This window comes from Bombus fervidus, chromosome 3 (genome assembly GCF_041682495.2).
Source record: "Bombus fervidus isolate BK054 chromosome 3, iyBomFerv1, whole genome shotgun sequence".
In the NCBI taxonomy this organism is placed as follows: domain Eukaryota; kingdom Metazoa; phylum Arthropoda; class Insecta; order Hymenoptera; family Apidae; genus Bombus; species Bombus fervidus.
The window spans coordinates 18446517-18464990 of record NC_091519.1 but is presented as its reverse complement, the minus strand read 5'-3'; the positions used below and the strand labels follow the sequence as shown (position 1 = coordinate 18464990).

At 47.5% G+C, this 18474-nt stretch overlaps 1 protein-coding gene across 3 annotated transcripts in view; it reads right to left on the bottom strand.

Annotated features, from left to right (window-relative positions):
- Eip74ef (Ecdysone-induced protein E74) overlaps positions 1–18035 on the bottom strand; it is a 143644-nt gene extending 125609 nt beyond the window's left edge. For 2 of the 3 annotated variants that reach the window (XM_072022883.1, XM_072022885.1), the window contains exon 1: positions 5814–6678. The gene's annotated coding sequence lies outside the window, so the exon portion shown is untranslated. Of the gene's footprint in view, positions 1–5813; positions 6679–16673 lie in introns of those variants that run through there. The other variant, XM_072022884.1, reaches the window with a different exon arrangement.
- Positions 18036–18474: the final 439 nt, after the last annotated feature.

The following is an 18474-nucleotide window of genomic DNA, read 5'->3' as shown; positions in this document are numbered from 1 at the left end:
CTGCAGTCGAAATATGCTATGCAAATTACCTTTTGTAGCCATGGTAATTCTCGTAGGGAACACCTTGTGACAAATGGATCTCGATCGTGCTCTGTCATAGGTATTATCGATTAACGTACAACTTTCTCACGATAAATTGCGAGCAGCGAAGTGTTCAACAGTTCGGTTATCGTTGATAAGCATGCGCGTATGTGTCGTTCGAGTCCCGCAGCGAGTTTAATGGTTATTGGCAAGTCGGACAACTTCCTCGAAGGCGACGGACACTCTTCAACGCGTTCGATGGATCTCGATCAGCCGGGGACGATCTATAAAAGACACGTTTTATAATACGCGTGTGCTGGAACAACGGGCTGACAATTCCACGCGTGGAACGCCGTCACCGGTTGACTGGCCAACAATCGGACTAGGAACGCGATTGGGTGCTTCGATCAATCTTCGAATTCGAACGAGCCTTTCTTCCCTGGGCTTTTGGAAATCCGCTCGGACGTTCGACGAATCCAGTAAAGAAGGTCGTTGACGTCAATCGTTCGAGCGTTGCGCGATCATTGAATCACAGGGACGAGATGGAATAATGATTTATTTTTATTCCTTGGTGAAAGCGTGATGTGACAGCTGCGTCGGTGAAAAAAACTTGTCACTTTATCTACGTTACGTAGCTACGGTATCATTGCGAAGAGAATGATCTGTTCTCTGAATAGCGGCAATTATTGTGTTTACATTGGGCTTTAACGACACCCGCGATGTGAAACAGCGTTTTCCATGCAATTATGTAAATACGGGACAAGTGTCATTAAAAAGCGATTTCGATTATTCGCCTTGCTCGATTATCGTGCGATGGAACAAAGCCGGTACAAAGATCAATACGCGACATCGTACCGAATGAAGACTCGCAAGATTTATTAAAGGATTCGAACTCTCGTAAAGTTTCATCGTTAACGTTAAAATACAATGGTACGATATTGTTCGGAACTTAATACGAAACTTTCGCTATTTTATGCACAATTAGATCCGATTGTTTACGACCGAGTACGCAACGTTTGGTCCACTTTAATTACGCCACGAATATTAGCTTCCTATAACGAGCGTTTCATTAGCGATATCGTTCATCGCGGATCGCTCACCAGTACGACTAGCCACGGAAATTACGAGGTACTAAGGATAACGATGAACACGCGGGAAAAAGCGAAACGCGCATATTTATAAGAGAAATAAATAGGACTCGTAAACGACGAAACGATTCTCGTCGTAGTTATATTCGAAGATTGTTTGCTACTCTTCCGATATATCTTTGTCATTATATGTTTCGTTGCCTTTACGCGTTCCCGTGTCGCGAAACCGGTTTCTCTCAAAGATCATGCGGAACGATTCGATCGCGCTGTATCGCGTTCTCGAATTTTGGATCAACGTTCTTAATTCGCGATCGACGCATCGATGGAAGAGCTCGAGAGCTAAGGAAAAAAAAAAGAAGCAGAAGCGGTAGAAGAAGAAGAAGAAGAAGCAAAAGGGCATTATGCGTACGAAAAACGGTCAGTTGGACGTCTCGATCGAGTCACGTCGTCGTACGCGATCCTGATCGTGAATAGACTACGAACGAAGGAAGCAAAGGGAAAGAAGAACGGTGGAAGTAAAAGAATCGCGAAAAGTTACATCGAACAGAGTATAGATAGATAGTGTGACTGCGAACGGCCTTCCAAGCTCACGCAGCCTTCCGCTTTTATTGCGCTGCGTGAATCGTCGTGGTAGCGCCGCAGCTAGGGCTGAGAGTGCCAACTTGAACGATCTCTCACCGATGGTCAAGCTGTGACATCACTTCGCGGCAGAATCTCCTGCTAGAATTCCATGCACGCCTTCCAACCGTCTATTTTCACCTTCGCAGACTATTTAGACGTTGACCCGGAGGACGCTGGCAGGGCGATAATAACTGTTAGTTTGCGTAGTTTCCGAAGATCGGACGCCATGAATGGGCAACCGGCATTAATCTCGACGAACAGTGCGTGAAAGTTGCGATACGTTACAGCGAGATGAATAAAAGGTTTGTACTTGGCAGAATATCGTAACACGCGCCTGCTTTCCGTACCCTTTTGGCAAGATTCTTCGAGACGAAAATAATTTCGGTTGGCGGATTGCATAATGAATGGTGTGAAATAAAATCGCGCGGCACGGTATCGCAAACATAATGGATGCGAGCAAACAAGCCGTTCTTTCTGCATACAATTTGCAAGATAACGAATTACACGTGCCGCGATAGCTACGACCGACGTGGTAAGGGACAATCTCGTCTAACGACTTGTAAATTCTATGTTCTCGTTCGTGGAAACGAATATCAGCGGTTGCTAATAATTTACTTTTGCGCATCCTTCGCAGGAAGCTTGGTTTATCATCGGTATGCCGTCAGTTTATCAAGCATCGATTGTTTTTCCGCACATGTCGCACATGCTGTGTGTTTCATCGCGTTGACGAAACGTTATTTTCTTTGCGCGTTATAAAAGTCACACCTACACGATACAAATGCGAGCCGCATTAATGCAAGCCACTCGGTTTTAACGGGCATATACTTAATCGTACATTCTGCTGTTTTGAAGGTAAACGGTTTCAAGGTGAGTTAAACCCAGCCGAAGAGTAATTGTTTAATCGGCGTAACAATAACATTTGATTCAGCATTATTCCTGTTTCATAGCAGTTGCGCGGCAACGAAACAATCGGCGAGCCAAAGACATCGCCAGGAACCGTTTCTTAATTGGATGCCTGAAGCAACAACATATAAATGTTTATTAAACCGAAAAACCGATCGTTCCATCGGTTCATCCTTTGAGAGAACGATCGCGCCTGTTATGCAGCTGCATGCGAGCCGCTGTACATTAACCGCTATATACTCCAATATGTATATGTACATGTATATGTATAATACAAGCGAATGATTCACAATCCCCACTCGAGTTCGCGATTGTGGGAAAGATCTTCGAGGTAGCTCCTTTTCGAGCAATTAACCCACCTTCGCGGTATCAAGGCGGATCATCAACGCGGCGACTTTGACCACGAAGCGAGCAAATGTCGGAGAATTTTCGTTTCCTCGTACGTTGCTTCTCGTAGGTTTTCGGGCTACCCTTGACCATGACCGCCTTTACCACGGTCTCTCTTTCTCTCTTCTCTTCTCTTCTGGGGCTACCTACACGCGGCCCGATCGTTCTCGGGTGTTACGTCAAGCGAACGCCAGGGCACGAGGGCCCCTGGCTCGAGAAAGGTTAGGTCCACGATCTACGGGCCACGGCGTGTTCGCGAGTCTCTCGAAGGTCATTGGTACGTATGAACGAAGCAGGGGCGGATATTCGGAAAACGAGGAGGGGAGCTATAGAAGGAGAGGGCCCCTGGGCGGGGCTCCCTCTTCGAACTTGCCAATATATCCGAGAGAGTCAAGGCTCTGGCCTAATTCGAGTTCGTAGACCTAGACGGACGATAGGTCGCACGTACGTGGGACTCCTTTTCTTTCTCTCTTCGTCTTCGTCTCTCTCGTTAAGGTCATTTACTTTTACCGAGGCACCTTCAAGGTGTCACCTTCGGGTCTTCGAATCTCCTTGTCCTTGAGTTAGGGTTCGAGAGGAAAGAAGAGACGGCGTTTCTCGCTTACGTACGTAGAAACGGCTATACTCGCGAGGTTTCCTGCTTGGTCGAGGCGCAGGTGCAGAAACGCGCGCTCGACCTATATCTCGACATCCCGGTTTGCCCTTCGAGCGCGAACACGCGGATAGATTGTTAAATAAACGCGTGCCGCGATCGTCGGGCAACACGCAGAAGCCATCAGAGGGCGACTGCGTTTGCTTTCCATAGCCGGTAAAAAATAATTGCACCGCTGACGACAAGCGTTACTTGCACAGCTATTATTTTTGGATATCGTGTATGCGTGTATGTACACAACGAACTGGTTGCGTGAAAACGTAAACACAAACGCAGACCTTGCTCTTGAAAACCAGACGTTACGTACGTCGCGATCTTATCGAACGCGCGTAATTGATCTCATACAAAAACATAACATGGAAATAAGGATCGATCGATCGAGAAAAAGAACAGGATGCACACTAAGCGTTGGAAACTTCGAACTTTGCGTTACCGATTCCAGCAATAAACGATATGGACATTCGTTCAACGGCCTAGACAGCTGCGAATTTCAATTCCTCGGAATCTTTAGGAAGACGATACTTTTCCGCTAGTAACCGCCATCGATCATATTCGGTTCATGGGAAAGAGAGAGCCGGTGAAACGGAAAGGAGGAGGAACGAGTAGTCGATCGTAAGTTTTCCACGAAAGAGAGGACTAAGAGACGTAGTGAATCGAAGCGGAGTGGAAGGCAAGAGGATGTAGAGGAGGAGGAGAAAGAGGTTACGGAGTGCTCCACGTGGTATCAAACTTCAGGGACGCTGGTTTATATGGGGCGCGAGGCTACGGGGCCCTTATGCCGCGTCGGCATCTCGATATTTATCGAACGTATACCGACGCGATACGATACTAAACACAGCGAACGATTTTGGTCCTCGGCCGTGGGTAACAGCGAAGGTCACCGCGTAACCGGTCACGCTAGAGAATTAGAGAGCGATCGAGGGAACGCGAAACTCGCGCGCAAACTATAAATCTCTTAACTATATTAAAGAGTCGCGAAGTCTTCTGAGTCGAAGCCAAGCGAATAACGGTAGGAGGAGGGATCGGGAAACAGAGGCGAATAGAGACGAAAGAAAAGGAAGACGAAGAGGGACGGTCGCGAGGGCCGAAGGTTGGCCCGGGCTGAAAATACTTGCAAGAAATATAGTTGCGTCTTATTTCTGCGCACGTGAGTACGTGCACAAGTGCATACGCGATCTACGTATTCGGTGTTACGTCTGTTTACATGGATCAGCAACGTATACGGCGGTATGAAATTACGAAAAGCCAACCGACCAGTTCTGTTCGATCATCGACGAGTAAATCGCGTTTTATCCGTCCCCTTTAAAATCGATTCGAACCGAACGATCTTCCAATCGACTCGATGAAATTCACCGTGTTTCCCTCGAATCGACCATAGACGCGAACCACTCCAGGTTTCTCCTGTTCAATCGTACCTGCGATACGTGTACGTTTCGCAAAGATAAGGATCGACGCGTGCATACAACGAGTCATTCCCTGCCTGCGCTATCTTCGCTCGAATCGTCAGAGACGGTTACGATAATTTTATATAATCGATACAATAGTAACGCGAACTACGGTACGGTCTATGCTACAGAGAGGGAGGAAGGGAGGGAAGGAACCGGATTGAAAAGAGAGGCGTATCGATTCGTAAAACGCTATTTACAATTGCGTCCATAAAGCGACGCAGAAAACCCAGCGTACACCATAGAATTTAATCGTTTTTACGTAAACCGATATCTCGTGGTACACCGAACTATAATGCGTGATCACTTCCTTGATCGTATGCGATTACCGTCCGGTTGCTCGTTTTCACCCCGGCCGAGCGAGTCGTCACCACCACCACCACCACCATCACCGTCATCGGGTCCGCGAGATTCGCCTCTACTCGGAGAAAACATTCTGTTAGGTAATGCCGACAAAGACGTTCGATCGAGCCGCTTTCGTTAAATCGCTATTATTGCTTCGCGTCTCGCGCTTCGCGTTTGTCAGACCAACTCGTGTAGGTGGCATTCAAACGCGTTCGACTTTACCGCCACCTCTAACTGTCACCAATCACGGAAGCGAGCGTGCCTCTTCGTTCGTTCTTCCATCTCTTTATATACGACACGATATATACGGTATACTAATTGTTTTAGTCGATCGATGTTAATTACTCTTACCTTCGTAAAACGATTTACGATGCCCAACGTGGATGGAAATACAGACGATACAGACTGGACGTACTCTCGACGCACACCGGTTACCTTCTCACACACAGTCTACGAACGACAGTCTCGTATCCGTAAGACAGGTCTGTTTTTCCCGCTTTCCACTTGGTCGTACTCCACTTCTTCCGAGTCACAGATAACGTAAACAAACTTTTCGTGCGCGTCAGGCACGCGCACGAGAAAAAAAAAAAACAGACGAAATAGAACGTCTTGAGACGCGAGGAACCCGAGTCGCGCACGATTTACGGTATTCCGGTAAAGATGCGCGCACAATCACGCATCGATACAGTTATCGTGTAAAAAAACAAAGTTTGGTTTTCGATGCGACAATGGCGGTTCTACACGCACGCACAATCGGTAACTGTCGTTCCACGAGCGATCGAGGAAAAGGCGGCCATAGCTCTCGACGATCCAACGAAAACAAGCGATCTCGTAACGTGGAATACGAGGACGATGCCGCGCGCAATGATTCGAGTCAAAATCGTCCGGTCGGCGCAGAGCGACGCGCAGCCGTGGTACACCGTCGGCCGCGGGAAATTCAGGAAGCTCGTGTGCCGCTTAATGGTGGCGATACGATTATACGCTCGCGATGCTTCGCGTTTCACGGTGGTCTTTTTTCCTCTTCGACTTCGCCGGCTCTCTCGAAATCCTTTCTCTTGCACCCGGAGGGGTTCGTAGCGAAGGGGAAAGAAGAAGAAGACGACGACGGATTGCGTGACACGAGGCGTGCGAGTCTTTGGCCGAAGCGCGAGGGAACACTGAACGTAACGCGCGAGCGGCGAGTCTCGGTTTGCCTAGCCTAGCCGCCACTAAACGCCACTATCCTAGGTTAGACACGCTCGCGACACTCTCCCTCCTCCTCCTCCCCCTCGCCATTCCCCTCTGCCATTCCACTCCTAACTCGCGCCTCTTCCTTCTCTTTCGTACCAACGGTAGTACTCTTCCCTCTCTCTTTCTCTCTCTCTCTCTCTCTCTCTCTCTGTCCGACTCTCGCCCCCTTCGTCCGTCTCGCTCTCGCTTCATCGATCTTGCGTCTTTGTCCGACTCTATGGATCTATGTACATAGAGTACGGGGGGTACACACGCCGTGTGGATTCGGAGCGGCTGGCTGGTGGGGGTTCGTAAGGCCATAGCCACGGCCACCGAGTCGCACACTCTCGCAAACCCAGCAGGCGCATGCACGCACGTATACACACGTTGCGAACAGCACACATCGCCGGAGCGACCGTTGTCGCTCCGTTTCTCGCGTGTGCGGGCTCGCCAGCGCGCACACGTTTCTAGCCTCTCTAGAGCGCTTCGACGATCTCGTGTATCGTCCGTGTATCGCTGTCGCACGGAAGCATTTCGCGGGACTATTTTATAACCGGAATCCCGAGCGCGAGCTAACGAGAAAGTGGAATCGCCGATGTCTTTCTTCTTTTTATTTCTACGTATACTGTTTCGTGCCTGTTGCGCCGTAGGATCTTTTAAAAGGCGAATAAAGGCATCGAATTTGAATTAAGAATAGCCACGGCGAGTCCCGTCGAGGCTTGGCGCGACACGGCCGACTCTAAACGCGATATCACCTCCGTGCTACGAATATAAGTACGCACATAGATTCGCGCGTGTACACGTGAGAAGTTTAGAGCGAGCCGTAGCCGAGACAGAATATACATTCCATGTGTAATTTGTTCTATATTCAAGAGGCACTCTAGCGCGTATATGTGTGTCTGTCGCGCGTATGTACAACGGAATATATGTCTTCATGGACGCGAGGGTGTACAAGAATGTAACCACCGTGCGACTCAATGCAACAAGGCACACAATGTCCTCCTCCACCGACGTCCGTTTCTCTCCAAGCGTGTGCAGAACGCGTTGGCATTCAAATGACTATTTACACGCCTTGTTATTACGATGAACAAAACGAAACGCACGTCGCGGCGCTCATATTATCGAAAACCGTTTGAAAATCATACGAGCTGGCAAATCGTGCGTTTACTTATTCGTACAACGGACAGACAGCAAAACTCTTCGCACACGATACACAGAAACGTACCGTAGCTTTCGTTCGACAGTTCCTCTGAAACGCGATTCGCACGCAATAGCGGAATAAATTTTCCTCCTCTTCGCCGGTGAATTTATATCTGACGGAAAACGCTATCCAAAGGCTGATCGTCTTGTTATCTCTGTACGACACGGCGAGCCAAAGCGAATGCCAGATTAAGAGGCTATTAATGATCGTACGAGCCGATACGATACGAAAGCGTTGATCGCTCAAGTACGGTTATCGCAAGTTATTGCAAATTGCTGTAATTAACATCAGAAGGTGAGCGCGGTGAATTTGTTCCACCGTATTTCTTATCTCTTTGAAAAGAATAGAAAAATCATCGCGTTCGTTTTTTCCGAGAGGTAACGTTTGCACGTACCACTCGCGCCGTGTCGTAGAGAAAAGAAAAAGGCAAACGCGGGACCCAGCGTATGTAGGGCTAAGGGTAAACTGAGTAGTGGAACTCCGAGTTTGGTCAGACAGGCAGCGTTAATCCACGTTCACCGGTTAGGTTCTCTAGATGGCTGCCACGGATGGCGGAGTCGATTCCCGAGACTTTCTAACGAAAGTGCAAGTCTTTTCTTCTAACCGGCTACCATACCGTGCAACCGTCCTCGACGCGACTTTCGCGCGTTTTCCGCGGTTTCCCGCCGAGGACGAAGACGTTCTACGCTTCCGGGCTGAGTCACCGCGTCTCTCGTAAGAAATATCTTCCCCGGTCGTTTAATTAAAAAAAAAAAAAAAAGAGAGAAAAAAAGAATATAACGAACCTTTTAATTGGCTCGCGTTTCTATTCGCGTGACGTATCTTTCGTAGAATCGCTCGGTTAAATAACGTGATTATTAAAAATATAAAGAGAAGATTCGAGAATATCAGTCAAGTGACCGATGGTGGAAGACATCGAAAAAGGCAGAATCTGATTTAGGAAGTGACGATCGACCTTCGTGTTGGTTCATGAATCTGAAGCAAACATTTCTAACATTTAAACGTAGCGAAAAGGCCGGCGGCGGCACACAGTCAAGGTCTCGGCTCTCCTCGACTTTGCCGTGACATAAATATTCGGGGGCCTTTTGGGCCCACGTTGGTTCCTCGTGTCGAGGCACCCGAACTTGCCAGTCGAACGGGAGAAAGAGAAAAAAGCGAGACAGAGACAGAGGGGAGAGGAGAAAAAGTCCTTTGAAGAAAAAGAGATAGAGGAACCTTGCTTGTAATCGTCTTCACCGGGAACGAACGACCTTGAGTAGGAACTCAAAGATTAAGCCATCATTCCACGACCAAAACCTTCTCCTCTCGACTATTTTTGAAGCACTAACAATTCTATTCGACGTGACGAATCGCTATCGCATAAGCGTCGTCGTTGCATAGCGACGTTAATACAAATGAAGAATATAATTAAAAGTATCCTTCACGCATCTATTCCCTATACACACAGGCGAATCTACATAGATCCTTCGCGAAGAAAAAGCTCAGAGACCGGTCGATGGTAAATTTCTGTGTCTGACTGCACACGTACCCGTGTGTGTACAAAGGAAATAAAAGAGCGTTTGATCGCTTCGTTCTGGTTGCTCCTAACTCCGTGACATTCAAAGCTGACGCATAAAGAATCGCACGCGTTCTGATAGCGCGGTTTGCACACGCATTAAAGCATCGCACGACTAAGCCGCGCGCATACATGCCACACGTTCGCGCCGACTCGTCATCGGTGTATGTTCCGTACTAGACTTCATAAACTTTCACTGGCCTCTCACGCGTTCATTCTCTCTCTCTGGCCGTGCGTGCTCGGCTTCCAAGTCATAAATTCGGTAACCTCTGCGGGTACCGCCTCCTTGTGTCCCCGTCCTTGCGCGATCGTTCCGACGGGATCCAGAACTCGCACGAAACTTGCCACGTCCGCTACCGGAGACATCCGTGCATCGGAAAAGAAGCAATGGATTCTACTAATATATAAATAAATGCACCTCAAAGACTCTGCGTATCCCCACTTCCGTTCCTCTTTCTCTCGCTTCTCTCTCCCGCGCTCTCACGCGTGGGACGTTGCCCCATTAGCGAAGCAGATATAAGTGCTTGCGAGAACGTAGTCAATTTAACGAGGTTAAAAAAAAAAAATCCTCTCTCCCTCGTTTCTGACGCCAGAGGTTCGCGTACGGCTTCCCAAAGACAGCCAGACCGCACACGTTTGCGTAAAACACCGGCGTACTGCCGCTCCCGATCACTCTCGCTTTTCACCTGGCCGATTGACAAAGATTCTACCGATCGAAGAGCGATCGTGATACGAGATCGGATTAATCCGACACTCGGAATACGTATACCTGTTATTTGCCATTTTCCAGCGCAATTCGCCATTACTTCCGAAATTTCAGCGAGTCAACGTTAAATCGCTGGCTTTGCGCAGCGTTCAGGAGAAAGTTGAAACGGTCGAAGAACTATGACGTTCTCCTACCGTTTCCGTATCTCTACGAGAACCATCGTTCCATCGAACGAGGAATACCAAAATTTGCGAGTAAAATATATCGCGAACAAACGAAACTGAACTGTTAATCGTAGTGGCGAAATACTCTTACTTTTTACCTTCCCGAAAACAGACTGGCGTACGCAGTTCTCCTCGATTGGTTCGTACAACCCACTCGGTCCAAGATCGGTGTTAACGTACGATTAGTGGGCCAGTGTCAGTCAACGACATCGTTTTGATGGTTAGCCGGTAGAAATAAAGTCGGGGAAGGAGACAGACTATCGCTCCGGTCGCCGAATACCGCAGACGGTGAACCGTACATACGGGGCCACTGGCCAATATTTGGGCCAATGTTAACGTTGGTCTCTGTGTCGATTGCCTAATACCGGCTCGAGTCACAACGCACCTGATAATGAGAACGACGAGAAGGAACTTTCGTATATGAAACGCGTTACTCAACCTTCTACGTAACGATCTTTCGTGGACGTATAAATACGCGACCTCAGAAGGATCGATCGATTCTCGTGACCATCGGTCGATAGGCGATCGATTACGACTACGATAAAATTTAAAATCCTACGGTATTACGACATCGTTTAACAGCGAAAGAAAATTGTGACGAAATTGGGACCATCTTTCGTCATCCTATAAAGATGTTTCGTTTAAAACTAACTTTCGTTTAACCGACTTACCCGACATGAAAATGAAAATTAAGTCGAAAAAGAAAGTGCGTTAACGCTCGATGAAGTGGATTCGCGAGCAAAGTTGATTCAGTTTCAGCAAACTGGCGTTTCCCTAGCGGAAGATGATGAACGCCTCGCGTCGTTTGGCATTCGGAAGCCATTATCCAGGTTTAATCGTAGCAACGCGTCGTCGCGGCAAGACTTTCAAAATCTTGTTCTTGGCACTCGATCTACCTGCTCAATGGCTTGTAACCGCGGCCCTTGGAATTCACGCGTGTCATTGTGCTTTCTTCAGAGGCAACATTGGCCAATTCGTGTCCACTTTGTGCGATACTTTCTTATCCAGTTAAAATACGATTTTACGATTAATTCGCAACGGAAAGAATATTTCCAGCGGTCGCTCTGAAAGAAGTTGTATCGTACAAATACGCTAGACTCTCTCGGAAATACGCTCGCGGACACGAGTGGCTCGCGTTCGTTCGCTCTTAATGTCCGTGCCTGGTGACCCGTGGTGCAAACTAAACCCACCGGAGAAAGTTGCCAGATACTTTCTCGTAGCTGCGCTGCCTCCTTGCACGTTGGTCGATGCAGTCACTTAAATGGTCCCCCGTATCGATTCGATCGTTCGAGCCAAACGTTCCAAGCTCGTGACACTCACAGGTTCAACGAATAAAAAAAAAAAAAAGAAAAGAAAAGAAAGCAAACAAACATACGATAAAAACTTGACGTTTCACCATTAAACGGCTATTAAAATAAGCTCGAGAGTTCTATCGGGAAAGATTGGAATGCGTATCTCGATAAATATTTACGATATCGCGTATCGAGATAATTCGAATATTTTCGATAGAAAATCGTTCATCTTTTTAGAAAGTTTTCTATCGTTCGGTCGAAACACGAAGCTTATTCGTTGATTTCACGATTAGAAAATACCGGCGGAGTTTGAATTACAAATTCTTTTAAGGTCGTCGTCAAAAGAGAACGGCGGAGAGAGAGAGAGAGAGAGAAACGAGACGAGAATCAGACGTTCGAAGGGAACGCTACCAGTAATATCGGGATGAATAGCGCGGATGCGCGGCAAGAATGGATCAAGGGGCTGGCAAAAATATCGAACCATTCTTGGCCAGTCTTACGAGCTCGCGGCATTCAACCGCTTCGCGGACCAGCGACTTGATTTACTCGTTCGAGGGAACGAACTCGCCCGCACTTACATATACTTCAGAAAGGTATAGCCATGGCTCTATGTATAACCGTGCTATTATACACGCAGGTACATCGTGCGCATAGTCGTCGTCGGAGGAAAATCTTGGTCCTCCTACGCCTGTTCGTTAACTATTCATGCGCGCACCGTATAGCCCGCGGTCGACCGTGATGAATTGGAAGTTACACGTGCTGCAAAAAAATTATTTAGCCAGCCGCTAGCGCAATAAGTCATCCGTTTCGACCGTTTCTGTTTGAGATAAACCGCCCTGGACTCGGTTTAACGCGTGATAACGAAGGAATACCATCGATTATCCTTCCTATATGGACGATATTTTCTTCCATTCTTTTGTAATATCAAATTTGACACTCGAACGATTTGTCAGGAAACGCGAGAAACGTCAAAGTTGTCTCGATGGCGCACGACCCGTGCGCCAAAGCGGAAAAACTTTGGCCGTAAGAAACGCGGCAGGTATTAGCCGGCGCTGAATGCGATTGGATTCTTCCCAAGGAGTTCTAAACGGAGAAAAAGGAAATATTTTCGTGGATGCATCTTCGAGGATGCAACCAACCGTGACGTAGCTTTCATGCTGCAAACCCTGTGACGTCACTCATTCGATGACGTGTGGTCAACCGCGGTCAATGCACCAGGCCGACGTTTCTTGCAGGGCACTATAATGCTCGGTTCACTGGCATCGTGCTTGTGTGCGTTTGTTCATGTACACAAGCTGCACCGCGGTGCATGTACGCGCGTTACACCGCAAAATACCGGGTGTTCGTAAAATCTCCAGTCTCTGTGCCTTGTCAAAGGAAACCGTTGGCGAATCGAATCGTTACATCTTGGATATTTTTCCCATTTGTCCGGCCTGTTTCGTTTCACGTTCGAGTTTTTCCTGTTACCGAACAACCGATATCTGTCCTTAACGAGCGAGCAAGCGGACGGACGAACGAGCGAGCGAGCGAGCGATCGCGACTGCGTTAAAAATTCATACGCGATGACGTTGAGCGTTGCTTGAAATTCTTGCAACGTGCTACGCTTATGCCAGCATCAAAAATTCATGCACGTCGTTGACGCTGCTACCCTATATCCCTGTTTAACGAAGGTACGCTTCAACGTTTGTTCGTTCGCGCCTTTCTGTGTGTTTGCTATCTACGGATACCGTAAATATTACCGTGCAACCAGATGAACTTCGAAGATTACAAGCAGACAATCTCCTCGTCTCGTCGACAACGAATATTCTTTTTCCACCAGACAATGGCCTAATTACGTACGAGATTCTTTTTCGGTCTCATTGTCGTTTAATCGTCCAGTATCGGTGACAAAAAATGCGCACCCACGTGCGACGCCTACGTTAAAACGATGCTATAGGTATAGGATCGGACAGTAGTAGGTGACGCGAGTTATCGAGCAAGTAGAATGGTCCGCAATATAGTCGGCCAAGTTCCGATAATCAATGATCGTGTGCGCGTGTACCGGATACGGGAATTGTTTACGAAGTGTGTAGAAGGTAGAGGAAAATCGCGATACGTAACGCGTGAAAGACAAGCCCGAGTCGTTGAGCCTTGGTATACGAGTAGGTAGGTAGTATACGAGTTGTCTACGAGACGAAGGAAAAAGAAAATATACGGAAAAAAGAATAACAAATAGAAAAATAGAAAAAGGTTAGGAAGCGTACACGTCGTAAAGCGAAGAAAAAGAAACGAGATTTATTGGATTTTAAATTGCGTGAGATCGGTATCTGCGACAAAGAGAAACCGAAGAATTCGGCAGAACAAATCTGTTACGTAATCCGCGAACGGTCTTGCTTTTGGCGTTGTCTTCGAACAAGGCATAACGATCTCCTCTCGTTTAGCCGTATCTTATCAAGATTCATGGAATTTCGCGCAAGAACGATGCCTTTCGTCGATTCTTGTCTCGTCGAAAAATCATGTAATGGTGTGTCTAGAAAGCATGTAGCGAAAGGAGGTGTAACGTTCGTTGCATAAGAGCAAAAAACCATTGTGGACTATTAATCCTCAACAATTCTTACCGTCGCTGCTAATATATCCTTCGTTAGCAAAGAAATCCGTATGCCGTGTGAACAAACGACGGACACGGTTGTCTTCGTGCTTTCTAAAATCCTGTTGGCGATTCGATAACCGGAGCCTTGTTAACGCGCGGCGCGATTTTCAAAAAGACGAAACGTCCGGCTAGCGTGTTCGCTAAAAACGAGACAACTCTACGTCGCTTGTTTTATTTCAGGAACCACGAAACGTCTGTCTGGTTGTGGTATACGCGCGACATCCTGAGCGTGATTTAAAAACGCTGAGAAGCACGTTCTCCCTCTATCAAAGAAAAAAAAAATGCGCACTGGTCGAAACGAAATTTACGAACCGATCGCAGAAGAGGCCAGTTCAGCACAGAACGCACAGAAGCTGTGTCAGCTAATAGTAAACGTAGAAGAGGACGTGATCCACGAGGAAGGAAGTCGGAAAAGAGGAAAAACCCGGCCGGGCTCCTCTCGTTTCCCCTTTGTCGTGCGAGAAGAGTGGCTTTCGTGAAATTCGTCCAAGTGAGTCTCGCAGGAGAGACGGAAAGGGAGACGTGACTTTAGCCATAAGCCGTAGGTAGGCCGCACAGAGCATGGACAAGCAAGTCGAGTTGAGAGGCGCGGACGGGCGGTCAGAGACCCCGCAGGGCCGGCGCAAACAGTACAGCATTACCCACTCGCTCGTTCTATCGCAACCTGGACCCAACAATGCTCAATAATCGTCCCTGTGATCGCGCCACCTTTTAACCGACAACCTGGAAAAATCGTCTGCTCTTTTTCCACCGGTTTTGCGCCTTTCTTTTTTTTTTTTTTTTTTTTTTTTACAGGCCGCAAAAATACACGTCGAAGAGAAGAGAGAAATACCAGACGTTGCGTCGTGGTTTTTTTTCTTTGCGAGATCAAGCGAATCTAAAGAGTGGAATTGTAGGAAGAGAAAAGAGTCTTGGAACGATAAGACGGTGGAGAGGGATCGTTACGAATAACCAAGAATAGATGGATGGTAAAAGACCGTAAACGATGAATTCGACAGCGATTTCGTTAATTTCACTTTTCATCGAACGTGCATTTTTTACTGTTCGCGATCGAGCACACAGGAACGAGCGAGCGAGCGAGCGAGCGAGCGTGTATGCACAGCTCCACGGGACTTTCTCTGTAATTCGCGGCATAGTCTTTACGTCTCTTCGGAATTATGATTTCCGCGATTCGTTATAAATACGTTCAACGTGACGCTACATAATCATAACGCTTACCCGTTTTACGCTAACTTTCTGTAACCAGAAACCGCGCAATAATGTTCCTAATTTCGTCGCTACTTTCTCCCCTCTCCCTGTAGACTCCTCTTTTCTTTTTCTCGTTCTGGTATAATTAACGAACACGAAGAGCTTCGCGGTTATTAACATTTTTAATAGAAGCCAACATCGTCGACGAGAAAGAACATCGAGAGATTAAACGAAGATAAGACGCATCGTTAAGACGTAAACATAGCGCGAGTAGCCTCTACAAAGTTAATTATTACTCATCTTATTGATATCGTAAACGATTCCAACTTTGTACATAGCTGTATACATGGTATAATTTTTATGCAGGCCGGTGTAGAGACGAAGGAAAAGTTACAAGATATGGAAACAAGAAAGAAGTCAAACTTCGTAAGAACGTAAATTCCGCGAACTCTATAGTGCGACTATAGGATCTGCGTGGCTGGATTTCGAGCTAGATAGATGGTGCGAAAGATACCCCAAGGAAAAGTTAAATATTGACTGGCGCGGCTAGCTTTAACTTCAACGTGGAATCTTACGCGTCTATTTTAGTTCCAAGTAAAGGAATAGGCTGTTCGTTCCGACGTGTTTTGCTAGGAACATAAACAATGTACCAAGAATACTAGGCGCGATAGAAATCGCACGGTTAATGCGTTTCGATGGCACACTCGATGCGATTCGCGGAAACGCTTTGGAAAACTTGCGAAAAAGAATTGGGACGTCGTCGGTCGTTTCGAAGAGAACCGACGCTTTTTCCACGACTCGCCGAAACTTTCAACGATGTCCTAGTCCGTCTTAAACCGTACACGGTCAATGATCCCTTTCTGCCTCGATTTCACCAATTTCGCTGAAAAAAACAAAAAAAAAAAAAAAAAGAAACGCCTTCTCGTTGCGCTACTAGCTTCGTCTACTGGCTTTGCGTTTCCGGTTGATAGCTCGCAGACGCGATCGATTAAAAATTCTTCGAGAAACTCATTACCGAAAGATAACGCGAATTACGTATTAGAGAATTATTAGCCCTTAACGTATTGCTCGCATCGTATTACTAATTAAATTAGAAACTCACGAAGCGCTAGATATAATCTTTCGATGTAACATCGAATGGTTCGGCGAGTAATACGCGATTCATCCTCTGAATAGCATAATATCAAGCGTAATGATGCTCACTCACCGATCGAGGACGCGCCCGTGACATCTGGATCTGGCTGATTCGCGTAGCTTTCTTCTACTCGATCGTCACCGAGAGACCGTCGGTCCTCTCTTCCGGTTCGGTGTTCACTTCAAGTCACCAACTGACAAACCACCCACACACTGCACCGTCCTCGTTGCGGAAGATTCGTAATCTTCCAAGTCGCGATCGTTCTCTGTTACGGTCGTCGTCGTCGTCGTCGTACTCCACTCTCTGTGCATTCAGCAGGGTCGAAAGAATATTCGTGAAACGACGGTGGAAGAGTAAATCGACGGAGGGAAAAATGGTCGCGGCCGTGCAACCGGCACGGTGTCCTTTCGCGATGTCACTCGGTACTCGATGTATACTGTATAGGTTGAAGCCGTGTATCGTTCTGTTACGTTCCGGCGGTTTAGCCGGCACGTGGTCGCGTACGAAACACTTTCAGTCTGGCCGTCGAGAGAGAGAGAGCCCACGCGTCTCGTGTGCTTGTAATCGCGCGTTCGACTGAGCGGCCGAGTACTCCCGAACTCCCCGGCTCTCGCTCGTGCCGCTCTTCCTGCTCGCGCTCGTCTCCTTTCCTCTTCCTCTAACGCACGCCGACTTCGATGCGTCGCCTCTCTCTACCGCGAGCCTCCCCACTCTTTCTTCGTCGCTCCAAAACGCCTTTTCGTGCATTTCTCTCCAGTATTTCGATCCCTCTTGCTCCTTGTCTCGCGATATTCATCCTTCCTTATCACTACGACTCTCCCCATCTCTCTCTCTCTCTCTCTCTCTCTCTCTCTCTCTCTGAAACTTGGACTTCTTTCTTCTTCTGTTTTCACATTTTTGCAAATATTACGATTATCCGGTATCTATATATGATAGCGCAAGTGTGCCGTTTGTCGATAGCCGTAACGATTACAGCTTTATACGTTTTATCCGTAATTGTTAGCGACCAATGGCAGCATTAAACGTTTGTATTAGCTCGTGTTTCCTATTGCTCGAGAGTTTACGCCTCGTTCGAATACTTTCCCTGCTTTCTTTCCCGACGTGCACCGTATTACGCCACTGTCAGTGCCGCTTAAGCGTTTTCGATTGATCGCCTCATCCTGCGTTCCACGCTTGTCGTTTCCTCGAAGCTCCGAGTTTGACGTTAACCTCGGTTCCACGCGATTTTCTCAAGGCTTTCGTCCTCACCGACCGCATAGAAGGAAATCGTACGAAAGCCCAGCGGCTCGTAATCGTCGAAAGAGAAGCGTCTCGTCCATCTTCGTTCTCGACACTCTCATTTTCTTCCAGCTCGCTATCTCGGTACACTGGAACAGAGGATTTATTATCTGTTACGTCGTGTAATGTCTTTTGAGGCAGGTTAGGGTGCTTAACTCGACATTAGCCGTTGAGGTCTGCCCCCTACGGCGGCACTCTTCTGCATTCTGCCGGTGAAATCGGTTGACGCGCGATCAACCACCACGGTAGCAGTAAATCACTAACCGAGCATTAACTGTTGCAAACGGTTGAACGTTTTATTGCGTATTTGCGTCGAACGCGCGACGATTAAGTTAACGCTGCCGAGTTAGCTCGTACCGGCCGAGCTTCGATCGTCGGAGCTCGCCAACGGTGTTAGAGAAATCTCAAGAAAAGGGTGGACACGATGCGATATCGCTGCAAGGTCGAATGGAACTTTTAAACGAGCCGTATATGGGCCAGTAGGTCAAGCAGACATTAGTATATACATTAGTATATACGAAGTAGATCACGCGTGTGGAAATCTTTTCGCTCAACGTTCGTCGATACGTTGCACGATATATCATTCACCGTACGC